Source organism: Falco naumanni, chromosome 1 (genome assembly GCF_017639655.2).
Source record: "Falco naumanni isolate bFalNau1 chromosome 1, bFalNau1.pat, whole genome shotgun sequence".
Taxonomy (NCBI): Eukaryota; Metazoa; Chordata; class Aves; order Falconiformes; family Falconidae; genus Falco; species Falco naumanni.
Window position 1 is genome coordinate 51,055,856 of NC_054054.1, and position 14,990 is coordinate 51,070,845.

Here is a 14,990-nt window from a genome sequence, read left to right on the forward strand (position 1 = left end):
CTTGGGTCATCCATGACATCTGATTTTTTTAAAAAATTGTCTTATTTGAGCATGACATTGGTTGAATAGTAATCCAATTGCACAGAGGCTATTAATTTTTTTATTTTTACATGGTTTAGATATTGAGTTGGAAGACTTAAGAGTTGTCTTTTCTTTTGGCCAAAGATGGGGGGAATGCTTCCTGCATGTGTCTTCTCAGTTCCTTCATACTACATGTTGGTCTGCAGCTGTTCGCTCCTCCACCTTCAAATGTTGAGATTTATCCTTGTTTTGGTGTTGCACTCAGCTAGGAAACCTTACAGTGGCTTCTCCCTAGTACACAAAGTACTTGGGGAGAGCAGCTTGGGTCTGGAATGCATGGTTGCAAGCTCAGATTGGTTGGCTCATTTGGCCCTTGGTGAATGTCCAGGTCTTGCTAAGGGAGATCCTATACCAACTTCTAGTCAAAATCATTAACTGACCACAATAAAGGAGTCTGGTTGTCACGTGCAATTTGTGAGTTGCATATGGCTTTGAAGTTGCTTATGTAGCATCTGTTTTCTGTTGTCTGGCAACAGAATATTAGATTTAAAAAATGAATGCCACTGGTGTTCAGCCTTGCAGAGTTGGTCTACAGATGGCTCTCCTTTTGAATTTAATTCTTTTACAATATATGTACTTGGTGAGAGGTTAATGAAAAGTTCCCATAATTCACCTGTTTAATTAGTACATTGCAGCAAATAATTGAAGAAAATGTCTACCTTTTCAATTGACAGCAACAGCTCACGCCTTTGGGGCACAGATAATTTTCTGTGCGTACCATTAATGGAACAGGAAGATGAGTACATCTTTTGTTCCTGGGTTGTGATACTGTCTGTGATGACATTCAGCTGGCCTGTCATGTTCTGTGTCAAACACTTCCCTTCCCTGCCCACTGCCAATGCTTTGTGATAAGTCTTTGTATGTATTGTATATCTATCTACTGAGCATTTGGTGGGTCAGATCATTCGGGTGACATTAATTCATTGTCGTTGTCCTAGAAAATTCTGATGCTATTTAATGGTGTGTTTTATAAAATATCGTTCTCCCTTCTTTATTTACAATCTTTAGGAATATTCTGACTGCTAACAAAATAATTTCTGAACAGAAAAGGAACTCAAGAGAAGTTCCTTCTACAAGATAAACAGTGGATACCACATCGGAAATATCTGGGGGCTGGCAAAGAAAGTTAAAGCTAACTGTATGTTTTGATGTAATGCCTGCTGCAGAAGTGGTGGATGTGGACAGCCTGTCCTCCAGACCCTGACAAAGGAGAGCAGAGAGGATGGGTCAGGCTCTCCTTAACCACACATGGAAGCAAGACTAAGGCTGTTGTGGCATAACATTGCTGTTAGTATAGATAACGCTATAACAGTAGTAGGATGCTAGAGATAGTTTTAAAATTCAGCTAATAAATGAAGGAGATTCAGTTGTCGATAACTACAAAATTTAGAAATACCTGAAGCCCAGGGGCATTTTTGTGTTAAATGAAAAACATGTTTAATGAAGTCAAGTACCCAAAAGTCAGGATAAGTTGGAGATTTGTTAATGTTGGGTTTTGACAGCTGCTTTTGTGTTCAGCTGTATAATCACAATTTTACTTTAGTTTAGTAGTCACTCAATGAATTAATTCAATATATAGAAAGGTATTCTGAAAAAGTCATGGTAAATAAGTTTCTTTTACCATTGTTTTTGAGAGCTTGACCCAAAAATTTTGTCTTTATTTGAAAGGTCTTAATATGGAACTAAATGTGTTTAGTAAAAGTTACGATGTTTCAGCTAGATACTAGCTTGAGTTAGAGCACAATGATATACAGATCATCTTATTAGCTCCAACTCTTCAGCACAAAGGGCTGAGGATGAATATCATCAGAAGCAAGTAGGAGAGAATGCAGATTTGAAGTGTTCAGTGGAAGAAATCTCTGAGTTGGTTGTAGAGAGAACTGGTTATGCTAATTTAATAAGCACACAGACACAGAGACCTTACAATGTAAGGAGAGAAAAGTTAATTTGGAGTTTCAACTATTAAAAGGGATTCTATAGAGATAAAGCAGCTATTACTATAGTTGTGGATTTAATACAGAGGTAAATCATCCCTTTAGAAAGGGCAGTTCATACAGTCAGAGGTCTCCACAACCAATGGGCCCAATGGATTTTCTGCATTGATTAAAAGGTGCAGAGTGGGAAACATGGAGGGAGGTAAGGCAGAAAAACAGGAATAAGCAGATCTTTAAATCTCATTGAAATTCATGGCAAGAGCATGAATTTGGCACAACAGAGGATTTCCAAATGAGCCTTCAGTTCCTCACAGCAATGGCCAGGTGACAGGACTGTTGTTACTCTGCCCTGTTCTGTACGAGGAGTGAATAAAATACGTTGTTGCATGGTGTTTGCTTTTGTAGTGGTTCGTTTTATCTCACTGCATTTCCATCTAAAAACACAACAAACTTGGTGAGCAGCTGAAGTGATGGTTTTTCAGCAACAGCATGTTGCAGTATGTCGCAGTGCCGAGTGCACATAAAAGTTCATCACCGAACACTTGCTTGCCACACTGCTATTTAATGTTGCTCTAGCCGCTTCTGACAAGTTGATGTACTCGCACATCAGGATCCTGTATTGGTACATCATAGGGAGACAGAATGATCAGTAACCATGTTCCCTCGCAGGGCAGTGGTTATAAATAAACTTCAGGAGGAGTTACGTAGCCTTCTTTTTTTTTGCTCTTTTCAAGGATGTTTTCACTTTTCTGTATTATGGAGGTGGTGCAAACTTGAGCAGTCTTGTACCGCATAATCAAAGATTCCAAAAACCTGATGTGCCGTCACGTGTCTTTGATTATGCAGTGCTATGTTTTTTTGCCATTAAAATGTACTAGTAACTAACAAACTTCCATTTCTGGCTACTTGCATATTTACGTACTATTCCTTTGTTATAGAAATTAAAAGTGAAAAAAATGGTATTTCCTTAGGAAAATAGATTATTCTGACCTTTGAGGAAACAATAGAAAAGCTTATAGCCAATATAGTATTAGTTATTTCATTTTTTTTTATTGTCTTCTTTTCTGTTTGGATTTTATTTCTTCACCTATTTGTGTAGTGAAGCCATTAGCAAGTTTACATTAGGGCTCCGATTAATAAAGATTGATTTAAATATTAGCTTAAAGTTATCTGCCACTTAGTTGATGGGAGAAGGAACAATTAAAGAGTTAATATAATGACTAGATAGCACATTTGCTCTTCAAAGTTTTAAATACTGTGTGAGCAAAAAGTGGTAATTACTTTCAATAGCTAATGTTGTACCCTTATCTTAATATATTTAGAAATCTAAACAGCTAAGCTGATTTCTGTCTTCAGAAGTTGTGTAGAGTCTTTGCGTATTGTGTATTCATGTGGTCTGGATGTATTCTAGCTCAGACTTTAATCAGATTTTAATCTGAGAAGTAAGCAGCTGATGCTGTTTTATTTAGTAGTTATTTTTAAGCCCTCTTATAATTATAACTACACCTTGCAACTTTTTTTACCTGCTTTTTGCTAGTATAATTTAGATAGCTTGCTTTAATAATCTTAGTAGATAATATATTTTTGCATGATTACTCTGCAATGGGGACGTATTTCTTTTCTGATTAATACAGTGATTCAGACTAAAGCACGTGGTCGATAAACACGTAATACAGTAAATATAATGATCAAAGAGCAAAAGTGAAAACAGAATAAAAAACTGCCAGAAGTCCTCCTCCAACCTAAAAATGAACAAACCTCAGATCAAATTCTCTCCACTTCCTAAATAAAATCAATGTACACACACAAGGTGGTGTATGCTTTTACAGCCTAAAAAAAGGTCTGATTCTGGAAATGCATGTTCAGCTGTCACTGAGCAGTACTTCCTAATACTGTCAGAATATTCTGCTAAAGGGGAAAAAAAACCCAAACTTGAAATGAAAAGGCCTTAAGGGTTATTGAAGGAGATCTGCATTCTTTCTGTTAAACTCAATTAGGAATTTAGAATACGTTTATCCAGGTTTTACCCATTAAACTTTGATAAATGTGAAAACAAGCATTCTGTGTACGTGGTAACTACTTTTGATACCAGATTGCTTAATGGAAAGGCAGTTATGTTTAAGTCATTATGATGTGTATGTATGTATTCTTCCTTGTTGTTTCCTAACTTTTTCACTGAACCGACAGAAATGACTGTAAGCTCACAGTATCTAGTTATGGTTTATGTTTAACATGTGTTTTAAACAATTTTCATGCTGCTTCTGCTGTGGTAAAAGTAAAATCAGGATGTTGTTATGCTACTAAGTAAAAACTGGGGGCCCTAGGGGCTCTGGATTATAAATTGGTGGAGTTAACTCACATTGTTAATATAGCAATCAGTTACAATTTAAGCATAAAATCTGTTAAAAACTTGCCTTTTAATTAAGAAGTAACAGAAGGCACAGGTTAAATAGTGAGTCATTGTTTGCGAAGTATTTGAGCTTTAGGATAGACTATGGTGTTGGTGGGGGGTTCTGTTTGTTCTTGAGGTGATTTTCTTTTTGTTCCCAAGGGCTCTTATTTTTCTATTCGAGTTAGTGCAGTCCCATGACAGTGGTAGCTCCTGTGGAGCGAGTACCAGCTGGGGTTCCTTGCAGCATCTCCTACTGGTTTATTTACGATACAGCTTTGGCACCAATACTGGCTGAAGCCACACTGTTCTTAGAACAGCCTCATTGAAGTCAAGCTGTTATAACACCTGGTGTCAGCATGTAGAAGAATAGAAAAAAATAACAAAAACTGTGGGTGTGGAAAAAATAGAAGTCTGTCATTGCACTGAGCGTTGTGTCTGCTTGCTGCTTTGTTTCTGCCGCAGTTACAGCAGAAGCGAAGCTCAATGTGGTGATGTCTTTTGAGTACTACAAATCCTTATCTTTCTTTCTTTCCTCTTATTTAATTCTTAATGATTTGTAATAAAATATTCAACTATCTAGTCCACAGAATGATACTTAGCTTATCTGGTTTGCCTACACCAAAAAGCTAAACCAGCCCCAAACCTCCTCGTATGCAGACATTACAGTTGCATTGATCACTGAATTTTTTAGATTGTTCCATTTTCTTCCTGTTGATATGACCAATAATATATTGGATTTTAATCCATCTTGTAGAAAACTATTTGATAAACAGATGTGTTATCCAGGAAAATGAGCATCATTTTTAATAGCTTGGGAAGCTGCTATGTTGTAAAACACTTTTATCAAAACTTTAATAGGCATGGGCCTCTTAAGGAAACTGATATAAGGCAGGGAAAGAAAAGACTGCTGTGCAGACTTAGTTTGATTAAAATGTTTTGGTAACGAATCCTTAATTATTTTTAAAGTAAGCCACAATGGGGTCTTTTCTCCTGTGCTGATAAGAAACTGGGAAGTTTTCATATTGCATTCAAATGTAAGATGTGAAATGAATTAGTTATTAGCTCTATCTCCTTGGGGCATATGCACTATAAATAGCTTTTTCAAGTCTATGGCTTTATTCTGCTCTGTATTGTCAGATTGCAGGCCAGAGTAAAAATGCCTCCAATCAGTTGCCCTCTGAAGCAATGTATATGATACAGAATTGGCTTTTGCAGATGGAAGTTTATTTTTATGGTACACAAGCAAATGGAGGACTCCTTGGTTCACTGACCCCTAATTTCTCAGAGTCCCAGGGAAAATAAAACACCTGTGATTGTGTTTCTGTCACCTGTGATTGTTGTCAGCAACAGCACTAAGGGGAAATCTTGGTTTAGTTATTGAATAAGATCTATAGTACTACTAGCAAGGTTGGGAAAAGGCTGTTTTAGTTTGGACTGTGAAAAGCCCTTACTGTGAAGCCAGTTATCAGATATATTGGCTTTGTGTTTTGTTCTAATAGCAAAGGCAAGTGAACTGGGGCCATAAATTAGTTTACAGCTTTGCATTTTGAAAAGGGGTTTGGTTATGAACCCAGAAGACCATGGTATTTTCTGTGGTACGTGAACTCTGGCATGTTGTTCATCTAGAGTTTTGTTTTGTAAGAAACAGGAGAGAGAACGATCCTTGCTACCAACACTTACGCTGCCTTTACTCTAACAAACCCAATGTGCTGCCCGGTGCGGCTCCAGATAGTTTTCCTTTATTTGAAGTTACCAGCATCTGAGGGTGTTAAAATTGCCTTAATGAGCTTAATTCTCTACTGTTCAGTTCAAAATTCTTATAAATCCAGGATTATACCCTATGTACTGCTTTTCACTGTTCCAGACAGACATGAACTTCAGACTCTTGAGGAAGTGATCACCCTAAGGAATGTACATCTTCTTGCTGATGTTTATAAAAGCTATAGCTACTTCCTTAGTGTTGAAGATAACAACGTGAACAAGAACGCTGAGTAACCATGTGTGACCTAAATGTTTTAGGTCTTCCAGGACAATTTATAGTTGTGACAGATAGTGTACAGACTACAGCAGTGAAGGATAGTGTGGCAAACTGCCACCCAGCAAGGTCCCTGCCACGGCAGCCTGGCTGCTTGTACTGACCTTCAAGAGTTGTGAACATCTGGTGAAAAGTCTCAGTGTGTAAGGTGGTAGCAGCAGCCTTGCCTTCTCAGTTGGGTAGCAGCAACATTCACGCAATTTGAAGTACAGTGAGAGGAGTTTGTGAGTTATTTGTGCAAGGAGGATGGGAGAACACAAGGAAACATCACCAAAAAATCAGCTTCTGCCCTGTGGCTTCCAGAATTGCAAAGTTCTGGATAATGTATCGTTTTTCAGTCTTCTTCAGTGGAGACACGGTTGTCTAAATCTCAGAGAATGGGAATGCCTCTTCTCAAGTACAAAATGGCCTGTAGAGGTTTCTAAAAAAAAATAGTGCTACCTCTGTCTTGAAACACAAGATCCCCAAGTTCTTCAATATGCAAGTCAGAAGTGCCTTGGCTTAAAGTCACCCAATTTTGATTTAATTCTGGTTGAGGTGGTCTCAAACTGTGACTGAATCTGTAAATATAATCTACATCCTGATGTAGATGTGTTTAGATTCTTAATAAATTCCCTGAGCTTGTTCTGAGCTCTGTGTGGAGCTGCCTTGTGAGTGATGCTGAAGAAGAGAGGGAGAAAATGGCGGGGGGCTTTTCTGTGCTTTACCCGTGTTAAGGCAGCTTGGCACCTGAGGGAATTTGATCTCAGACTCAGCCCAGGGGAGTTTGAAGGCACTAGTTCCAATTTCACTTTTTACCAGGTGAGCGGCAAAGCTGGATTGGGACCTTTGGCATCCCTGCTGCCAATGGAGCCGTGACCCTGGGGTAGCAAAGGACAACCTGCCAATAGGATGTGTGATACCACCACAGCAGCCTCTAAGCATATCCCGTACCAAATGCTCCTCCAGCTTTTCGATACCAGTTGCACTGTTACTCATCCTGCTCTGTGTCCCTGGTCTCGCTGGAGTGTGGCACTTTGTGGCATCACTGTATTTCTTTGTGTAGCAGTACCTTGAGGTTCAAATTACTTCCAGGCAGCCAGGACCCAAGAGCTCAGAGTCAGGAGAGAATAACAAAGGTGAAGGGTGGCTGTTGAGTAATGAGCGGCAGGTGGGGAGGTAAGCAAGTGTACTTAGCTACTACTGCCATTATGTTAATGAGCAACACACTTGTTCATTTGATTGCATGGCATTAGACAAAATGCTATATTGCTTTACAGTGGTTGCAAATTTTCTGCTGGAGTCAGAAATAGTAAGTACAGGTTTAAAATATATTAAATATTTTCATGTATTATGGCATATTTTACCTTGCTTGAGTGATCTTGTATGCTGCCTTGGAGTGGCATATCATAAATACCATTATTATTATCCCTTATGCCAAAATGACATTGACAGTGGTTGAGATTCTCATGTGAACTGAATAGCGTAGCTCTGGTGAAGGAAAAGGACAGATTTGGTACCTTCTGTTTAAGTTGTCAAGGTTGGCTGAATTCTCAGTTAATTTAAAATCCTGCTTTATGGCCTCTATTACACAGGTTTCTGCTCCCTCCTTGAAATCTCTCTTCTGGAGTGACAGAATGTAACCATAAATGTTGCTTTTTGTCGATTTTTTTTTTTTTTTTTTTTTTTTTTTAATGCTTTATTGTATGTGGGTTTCGCTTTGTTCTTTAAATAAAGTAACAATCCACGTTGCTTCATAGGCTTGTAGGGAGGTCTTTTTGCTTCTTTTTGCTTGTAATGCAAGTCTTCGGCACTGTATGAAAAAACCAGGCAGTCCAATTGTAAAATGCAAACAGAGTCCTCATTTTCTGTGGCTGGCAAACTTTCCCTTTTATCCCTCAGCCAACTTCTATCCAGTCCAATGGTTCTCCTCCTCTGTGTCATGCTTGCTAACTTTTGCAGATTAATTTTTTATGAGAGATGCTATTAAAATGACTTTGGAGATTCACATAAATTATCTCTGCAGCTTTCACTTGCTCTTTGTTGTTGTGAAGAATTTACTAATGTTTCTCCAAGGCAGCCTGTATTCTCTAAATCAGTACTGAGTGTTTTCTAATTTTGCATTAAGTAATTTCAACTTGATTTGTTAAGGAAGTAAAATATTAACTGTTATGTAAACTTGAATCGTGGGGGAAGGGAGGCAGAGAAAGTGTGTCAGTTTTGCTTTGTCATTTACACAGCTACTAAATCTTTGTGAAGTAAATTCAGCTGAGCCCTGCCTGCCAGGAGCAGCCCTGGTAACCCGTGTGCCATTGAGGTGCCTTTCTGAGATGCAGTTCTTTTTCTTTGTTCCCTCAAAGTACAGGGGTAGCAGTTTCCGTTGCCCTTCGTTAGCAGAAAACTGTGAAGTGGGGCTTTGCTGTTTCCCTGGCTCTTCAGTTTGTTCCCACCAGAAGAGGAGTGTAGACAGAGCCTCCCATTGCACTTTTTAGATCATCTTTCCTTGAGTACTAGAGTCTGAGCAGGAGTTTATACGGGAGGAGATTATGAAATGGGTGTTTGCGTTTGGTGCGTGTTTCACTCCTTGAAGTGAGCAGAAAAACACCATTTATTTGCAGTGCCCCAGTGTGAGTAGAGCATATATAAATGATTACAGCAGAACATTCCTGTAAATCCAGGCTCTAAAGCTCATCAAAACTGCAAGACTGGAGAGTGCAGCCCTTGTGGTACTGGATAGCATGAAGATGTTGGCTAACAGGTAGCTTGCAGGGTGCGTGTAAACAGCCTGTTCAGTCCTAAACTCATAAAAGGTTAACTGCTGTGGGGTCTCAGTGATGATTTTTACATTTGAGACTATAATGGTGAGTGTCCTTTCAGTCTTTAAGAGCTGGTGAAAATGATAGTTTTATACATTTATATATTTGTATTGTGCAAAGCTGTGCCTACAGACCTAAGATGTGAGTTAGCCTTCTATTTTGTTCAGCAAAACAGAACATACCTTAATATCTAAAAGTTTTCTTTAAGCTAAAGCCTCAGATTATTTTAATGTTGTTTCTCTTCTAGTAAAATCTTACACAGTTTTTATTGTTGTGAATGAATTGATTCTGCTTTGTTACAGTTTCATTTTAAGGGAGTAGATCTTAAGTTTGGGAGAGCTGATTTAGGGCCAGATTTTACATGTGAGTTTTTATCATCTAAGAACCTTGTAATTTGCTTGCAGTTCACTTTTGAGCTGCCAAACTGAACATAAACGGAACCTTTGCTACTTTTCTAATATAGCTTGAAAGCACTGTAGTTTATTTGAGGGTTTTCCAACATTTATGATTGGGAGGTAGTGCATGTATAGGTATGGAGGTTAATTAAATCAAGAGGTGAAGTTTGTAGAACAGGGAATGCTTCATTAAGCCCTGTGTGAAGTAACATGTACAATCTGTTCACAATACCCCAAGTGCCATTCACTGAGACAGTGTAATTACAGCTTACACACAATTTCATTAGTTTGTGTTTCTTCTACTGTGGTTGACATGTATGTTGTCTTCAGTGAAACCCTGGAATAGAGGAGGGACTGCTCGCTGGTGGGCATCTGAGCATACTGACATTCAGCAAATCATTTTTCCTTTGGGTTCTAAAATGTCTTATCCCAGATGTAATTAAGCTTGTAATTCATCAACTGACACATCTTTTTTTCCCCTCAAATTTCAGGTCTAGCTGAAGACTTGTGAAATGACTCTTCTTGTACATGTTTTTTTTCTTTAAACAGATGGGAAACAATTATCCTTCCCCACTGCTAGTAGTTCATTTTTTGTTTGGGTTGTTTTTTATTAAAATGTTCATTTTTATTTCAGGGCAGGATATCATGACAGCCTCAAGATGCCGTCTTTAAACATATCTCTCTTTAATGTGTGTGGTGTTTAGGCAACTCTAAAATCTAGGTGGCTGTGAAGATATGGGAGCTTCAGTGAAAATTTAACTATGTAGAGTCCCGAGTTTCTTTTAATAACAAGTTCTGCTACAGAGAACTGTGAATGCACTGAAATAGACTGAAGTGTTATCACCAGTCTAGGCAAATTTGCATCTCTTTTGGTATGCATTTAGTTGATTCTCAGAGAGGGACTGTTAAAGCTCCAGTTATGATCTCTGCAAGTCAGAGACTAGATGCATACATAAAAATCCTGGAAAGTCATGTGAACCTACTTAATATTACCGTTGTGATAAGTCCCATGGGCCTATTCAGGTGAGAGAAATTAAAGATGAGGAACACTTGAAGGCACAGGTCTGTAGACAGAAAAGCAATATAAATGAGGGTAATAAAGAGACCAGTGAGGAGGAATGAATGATGGGCTTTATTGCAAATCTTATCTGTACATGATTTCTTTAGATTAAAAACCTTCATAAATGTTCTTGAGAGAAGTTGGTAGAACGATGTAAGAAGAGAATACATCTGGGATGTAACAGAGGTAACAGTAAAACTGACCTTCTGTTGTCCTTTTGCTTTCCTATTAAGTATCTTTAAATATCTTTAAAAATCTTTAAAAGTTTTATATTTTTATATATATAAAAATATATTTTTATATTTTAAAATATAGTTAGAACAACTATTTTAAGAGAATACATGCTACATCCATGCGGTATCCCAGCTCTCCCGAACAATGGCAGGTGCCAGACTGGTAGTGATCTTCTGTCATCAGTCCTCTGGCTGTACTCTTAAAACACTGAAAAGCTTAGGTCCTGCTCCAAAACTGTTTTACCCTTTGTTACTTATTGTATTATTTGGTATCTAATAAATTACTACTAATATATTTCACAGAAACTATCTGCCTAAATTTTCTCGTGCCAGGAATTATAGTGTTTTGTTTAGAGATCATGTCCTAAGTTAGTATTTGTGTTCTTTAGGTTTTTGATAGATTGTGTGTATCTACTGATTTTAGTAAGTTCAAGTATTATATAATACCTTTCATGTAAGACTGTTCCACTGTAAAGAAAAGTTAGCAATAAAACATATATGAAATTATATATGGACTTAAGCTAGATCTTAGCAGTATGTAAATTACTGCACAGACCTAGGCTGATGTAGCTTCAGAAACCGTTCTCTGCCAAAGCCACCTTAAATCATCTGGCAGTGTTTCAGGAGTAGCGTGTTCTGGGGCAGAACTTCCAGGCTTTGCACACATAATGAAGAATTATAGGAAAGCAGATGAGGGAATAGGGGAACTAAAATGTTATCTGCACCGTGTAACTCCAGAAATGGGTCTCAGTGCTGCTGCAAAGCACAGACTGCGTGTCAGGCAGACTGTGGGGAGGAAAAACTAGCATGACAGCTCTGGTTTTAGGCATGGTGTTTTGTGAATTTATGCACTGGGAGACTGTTGACTGTTAGCTTTAGGAGCTTTTAGAATACATATATTTTTTTTATATTTGGCCTTTGAAGTGAAGAACTACATTGAGTTGCAGCTGTCTTTTATTTGGGTCAGTAAAATATAAATCATGACTAAGAGCAGTTAGTTATGTCTTCTCAAAATAAAAGGCTGCGTGTTATTTATTCACTTCTGCCACAAGAGTGTATGATGGCTTATAGGTGATTAAAATGAACATGCCACCAGAATCTTATAACTTAGACAGTGCACAGCAAGAGGTGATGAAAAAAGCAGATAAGTACAGGAAGCATGAGGGTTACAGTGGCAAAAGCTCATGAAAATACTTTCATATACCAATAAAAGCTTTCACTTATGCCTCATGTATGTTTCCTCACTGCATGTTGCCTGTGTGTCTTGCTGGTTATTTGATTTTTGGTTTTGTTAATGTATTCTACTCGTAGACTTCTGTCGTGATATTGTTTCCCTTGAAGTCCCTGAAAGGAACTCCTAGTGATTTAAGCAGTGTTGGATCAATCTCAGTAAGCAAAGACTGTTGGGATGTAGTAATGAAGAAGCTGGCACTTTAAACTTCTTTAAAATGAAGTGTTTTGTTAGAATGAACAATGAAGCACCCTGTAATTCTTGTTGTTCATGTAGTAGGCGTAGTATTATGTAAAAAACCTAATGTATATTTCATTATAACTACCCAAATATGAAGGGGAAAGGTTTGCTATTCTTCCCCCTGTTAACATCCTACTTACCTCTGTTTGTATCATTTGTGCAGAAAAATGTTTTGTTTTCCACAACGTTGAGGTGATTGTGGTGAGGATATGGAATTGTTTTGGGGTGGTTTTTTTCTTATTTTTAAAATACATCTTTGTCACAGTTGGTGAAATTTTGTCATAGTTAGTGCTAACTGCGGCTAAGTGCATAACATCTCACTTCAATCCTATTGATCTCCTTGTCTTAGTGATATTTTGTAGTAGATTCCTAAATACTTAGAGTATAATATTATTATTAGCTCTAAGTATAATTTTTTCATTTAATGAGGCTTTCCTTACCCTTGTATCATTAGAAAATATCAAATGATTACATTTGCACAGGTGATTGCTTTATCATGTCTTTAATGTTATGCCTCCAGTATTATGCCTCTTGCTTGGTTCCCATTTATTCACTTCAATCCTTCTGTTTCTGTTATATCCTTTTCAGCAATATTATCATTTCTTCTGACTTTGTGTAATGTTTCTTTATTCTAAAGGCATGCCATCAGCGAGATGTGAATTTCAATATAATTTTTTTAATAGTTGAAAATCCTTTAGATTAATGTGCTCTGCCTTGACAGAACGCGTTCTCAAATGCATAGGGCAAACGGGATCCATGTACGTTACATGCTGTAAAATGTGGGGAGAGGAGCAGACTACTTTGACATTTGTGTCCAAGTAGAAAATGGTAGAGTCTGCCTTGTAACACATGTATTTGAGTTTTAAACTTTACGTGGAGAACCACAGAAGTGGAAGAAATCTTATTTCCCTTTCTGTGGAGGTCCCATTATTTTCTGTAAGGTGGATTTGAGGGAGATATTTCTTAACTATTCAGACATGTAAGTATGCGGACAGAAAACTCATGACAGCTGCAGAAATATCTGACTCTTTGGAGTATTTTTAAAAACCCCATTCATTTGTGTCTTTTTTGCCCCATGTAGAGATCCTTCAAAAAACATCACTGCTGGTTCTGTTGATGGTATATACCTAAGAAGGACCAATGAATATAGAAACATTTAGTGTACCAAATGGAAACAGATGTTTAATAAAATGTAATGAAATGTATTCACCTGTTTATGTGAGTGCTGCACATGTTTGATGGGTATAACTATTTATTAAACAGCTTGCCCATGTGTTGCCAAATAGTGGATTAAATTCTAGTAAGTCTACTTGAGTACCTCTATGCTCGTGAATATGACATTTAGTCTATTTATACCTCTCCAACTGGGTTAAAATGTCAAAAAGATGTATTTTTGTAGTATAAGTACCTCAGTTCTTCTTGACATTATTTTCAGTAGCTCATTTTATATGCATATCTTTCTTTTATATTATCATCATGATGGTATTAATTTGGATGTGCAAATTAGCTCTTTGTGATGTTGTCATGTCAGCATCTGGATTCAAGATGTGCTGTTTCATAAGCATCACATCCTATCACGTTTCATCACAGAGTCCCCTTTTCCTAATCTAATTATTCATAAGGAACCTTGGGGATTGTGCTAATAGGCATCTGAAGCTATAAAGAGTAATGAAAGTGGTTGTGTTACTGCTATGCAATTAAGTGTATATAGAATACCATTCATATAATTAAATTCAGAATTTTTACCACTCTTTTTCTCCTTTATAGTACATTAATTATTTCTCTGAAGTTAAAAATAATACTAATGGAGTTTAAAAGCTTTTTATGAGAGTTGTAGCATTTATAGTCATGAGTTTATTTCAGCTTTTATTTTTAAAGGCCTTCAGCAAATAAGTAGTGAGTTGTATGAAATTATGGATTTTTCATGTTTGATGTGAGAAGGTGGAGGATGTTTCTGACTGAGGCAAAATTTGAACTGCTGGGAAACTAAGGGAGGGTGTGCTGTGTGTTTCTCATTTAATATCGTGTCCATTGGTTTGACTGGGTGCAATACACATTATGCTGCTGCTGCTGGTAATGTGTATCAGCAGTCATTGCAATTTGTAAGTTCAGCCTGACCTTTGGTCCGGGTTCAGTTTTCTGTCTTTGTTCATTTGGAGTAAGTGTTTTGATGAATGAAGATTAAGTACTTAGATCAACTAGTCAATATGTTTTCCACTGATAATTCCATATTAATAAGTGCTGATGGTTAGTATCTTTAAGGTCTACTGACAGTCTGATTGAAATCAATGGCAGTTTTGCCTCATTTGGTTCAATGGGAGCAAGAATGGGTCTTTAACCAGCAGAAAATTATAAACACCAATCTCTGTTCATGTGTCATTCAATATGAACAAGGGTTTTTATGGTGCTGTCAGGCTGAAAAAAATCCTTTTCTTTTTTGATAACAAAGCTGCATTTAGCTGAAGTAATCCCTAGGTAGCCTGTTAGAGGTGTCCCAGCTTTGTTATTCTCAACGATAGGGAATGTGGCCTCTTGCTGATTCTTCTTAAGTAGTTGCTACTGCCTAAAATAGCTCTGGTGACTGCTGTGCTGCT

General features: G+C 37.5%; 1 protein-coding gene across 9 annotated transcripts in view; it reads left to right on the forward strand.

Annotated features, from left to right (window-relative positions):
- PPP2R2C (protein phosphatase 2 regulatory subunit Bgamma) overlaps positions 1 to 14,990 on the forward strand; it is a 207,203-nt gene that overhangs the window by 113,293 nt on the left and 78,920 nt on the right. The gene's annotated exons all lie outside the window — the stretch shown is intronic.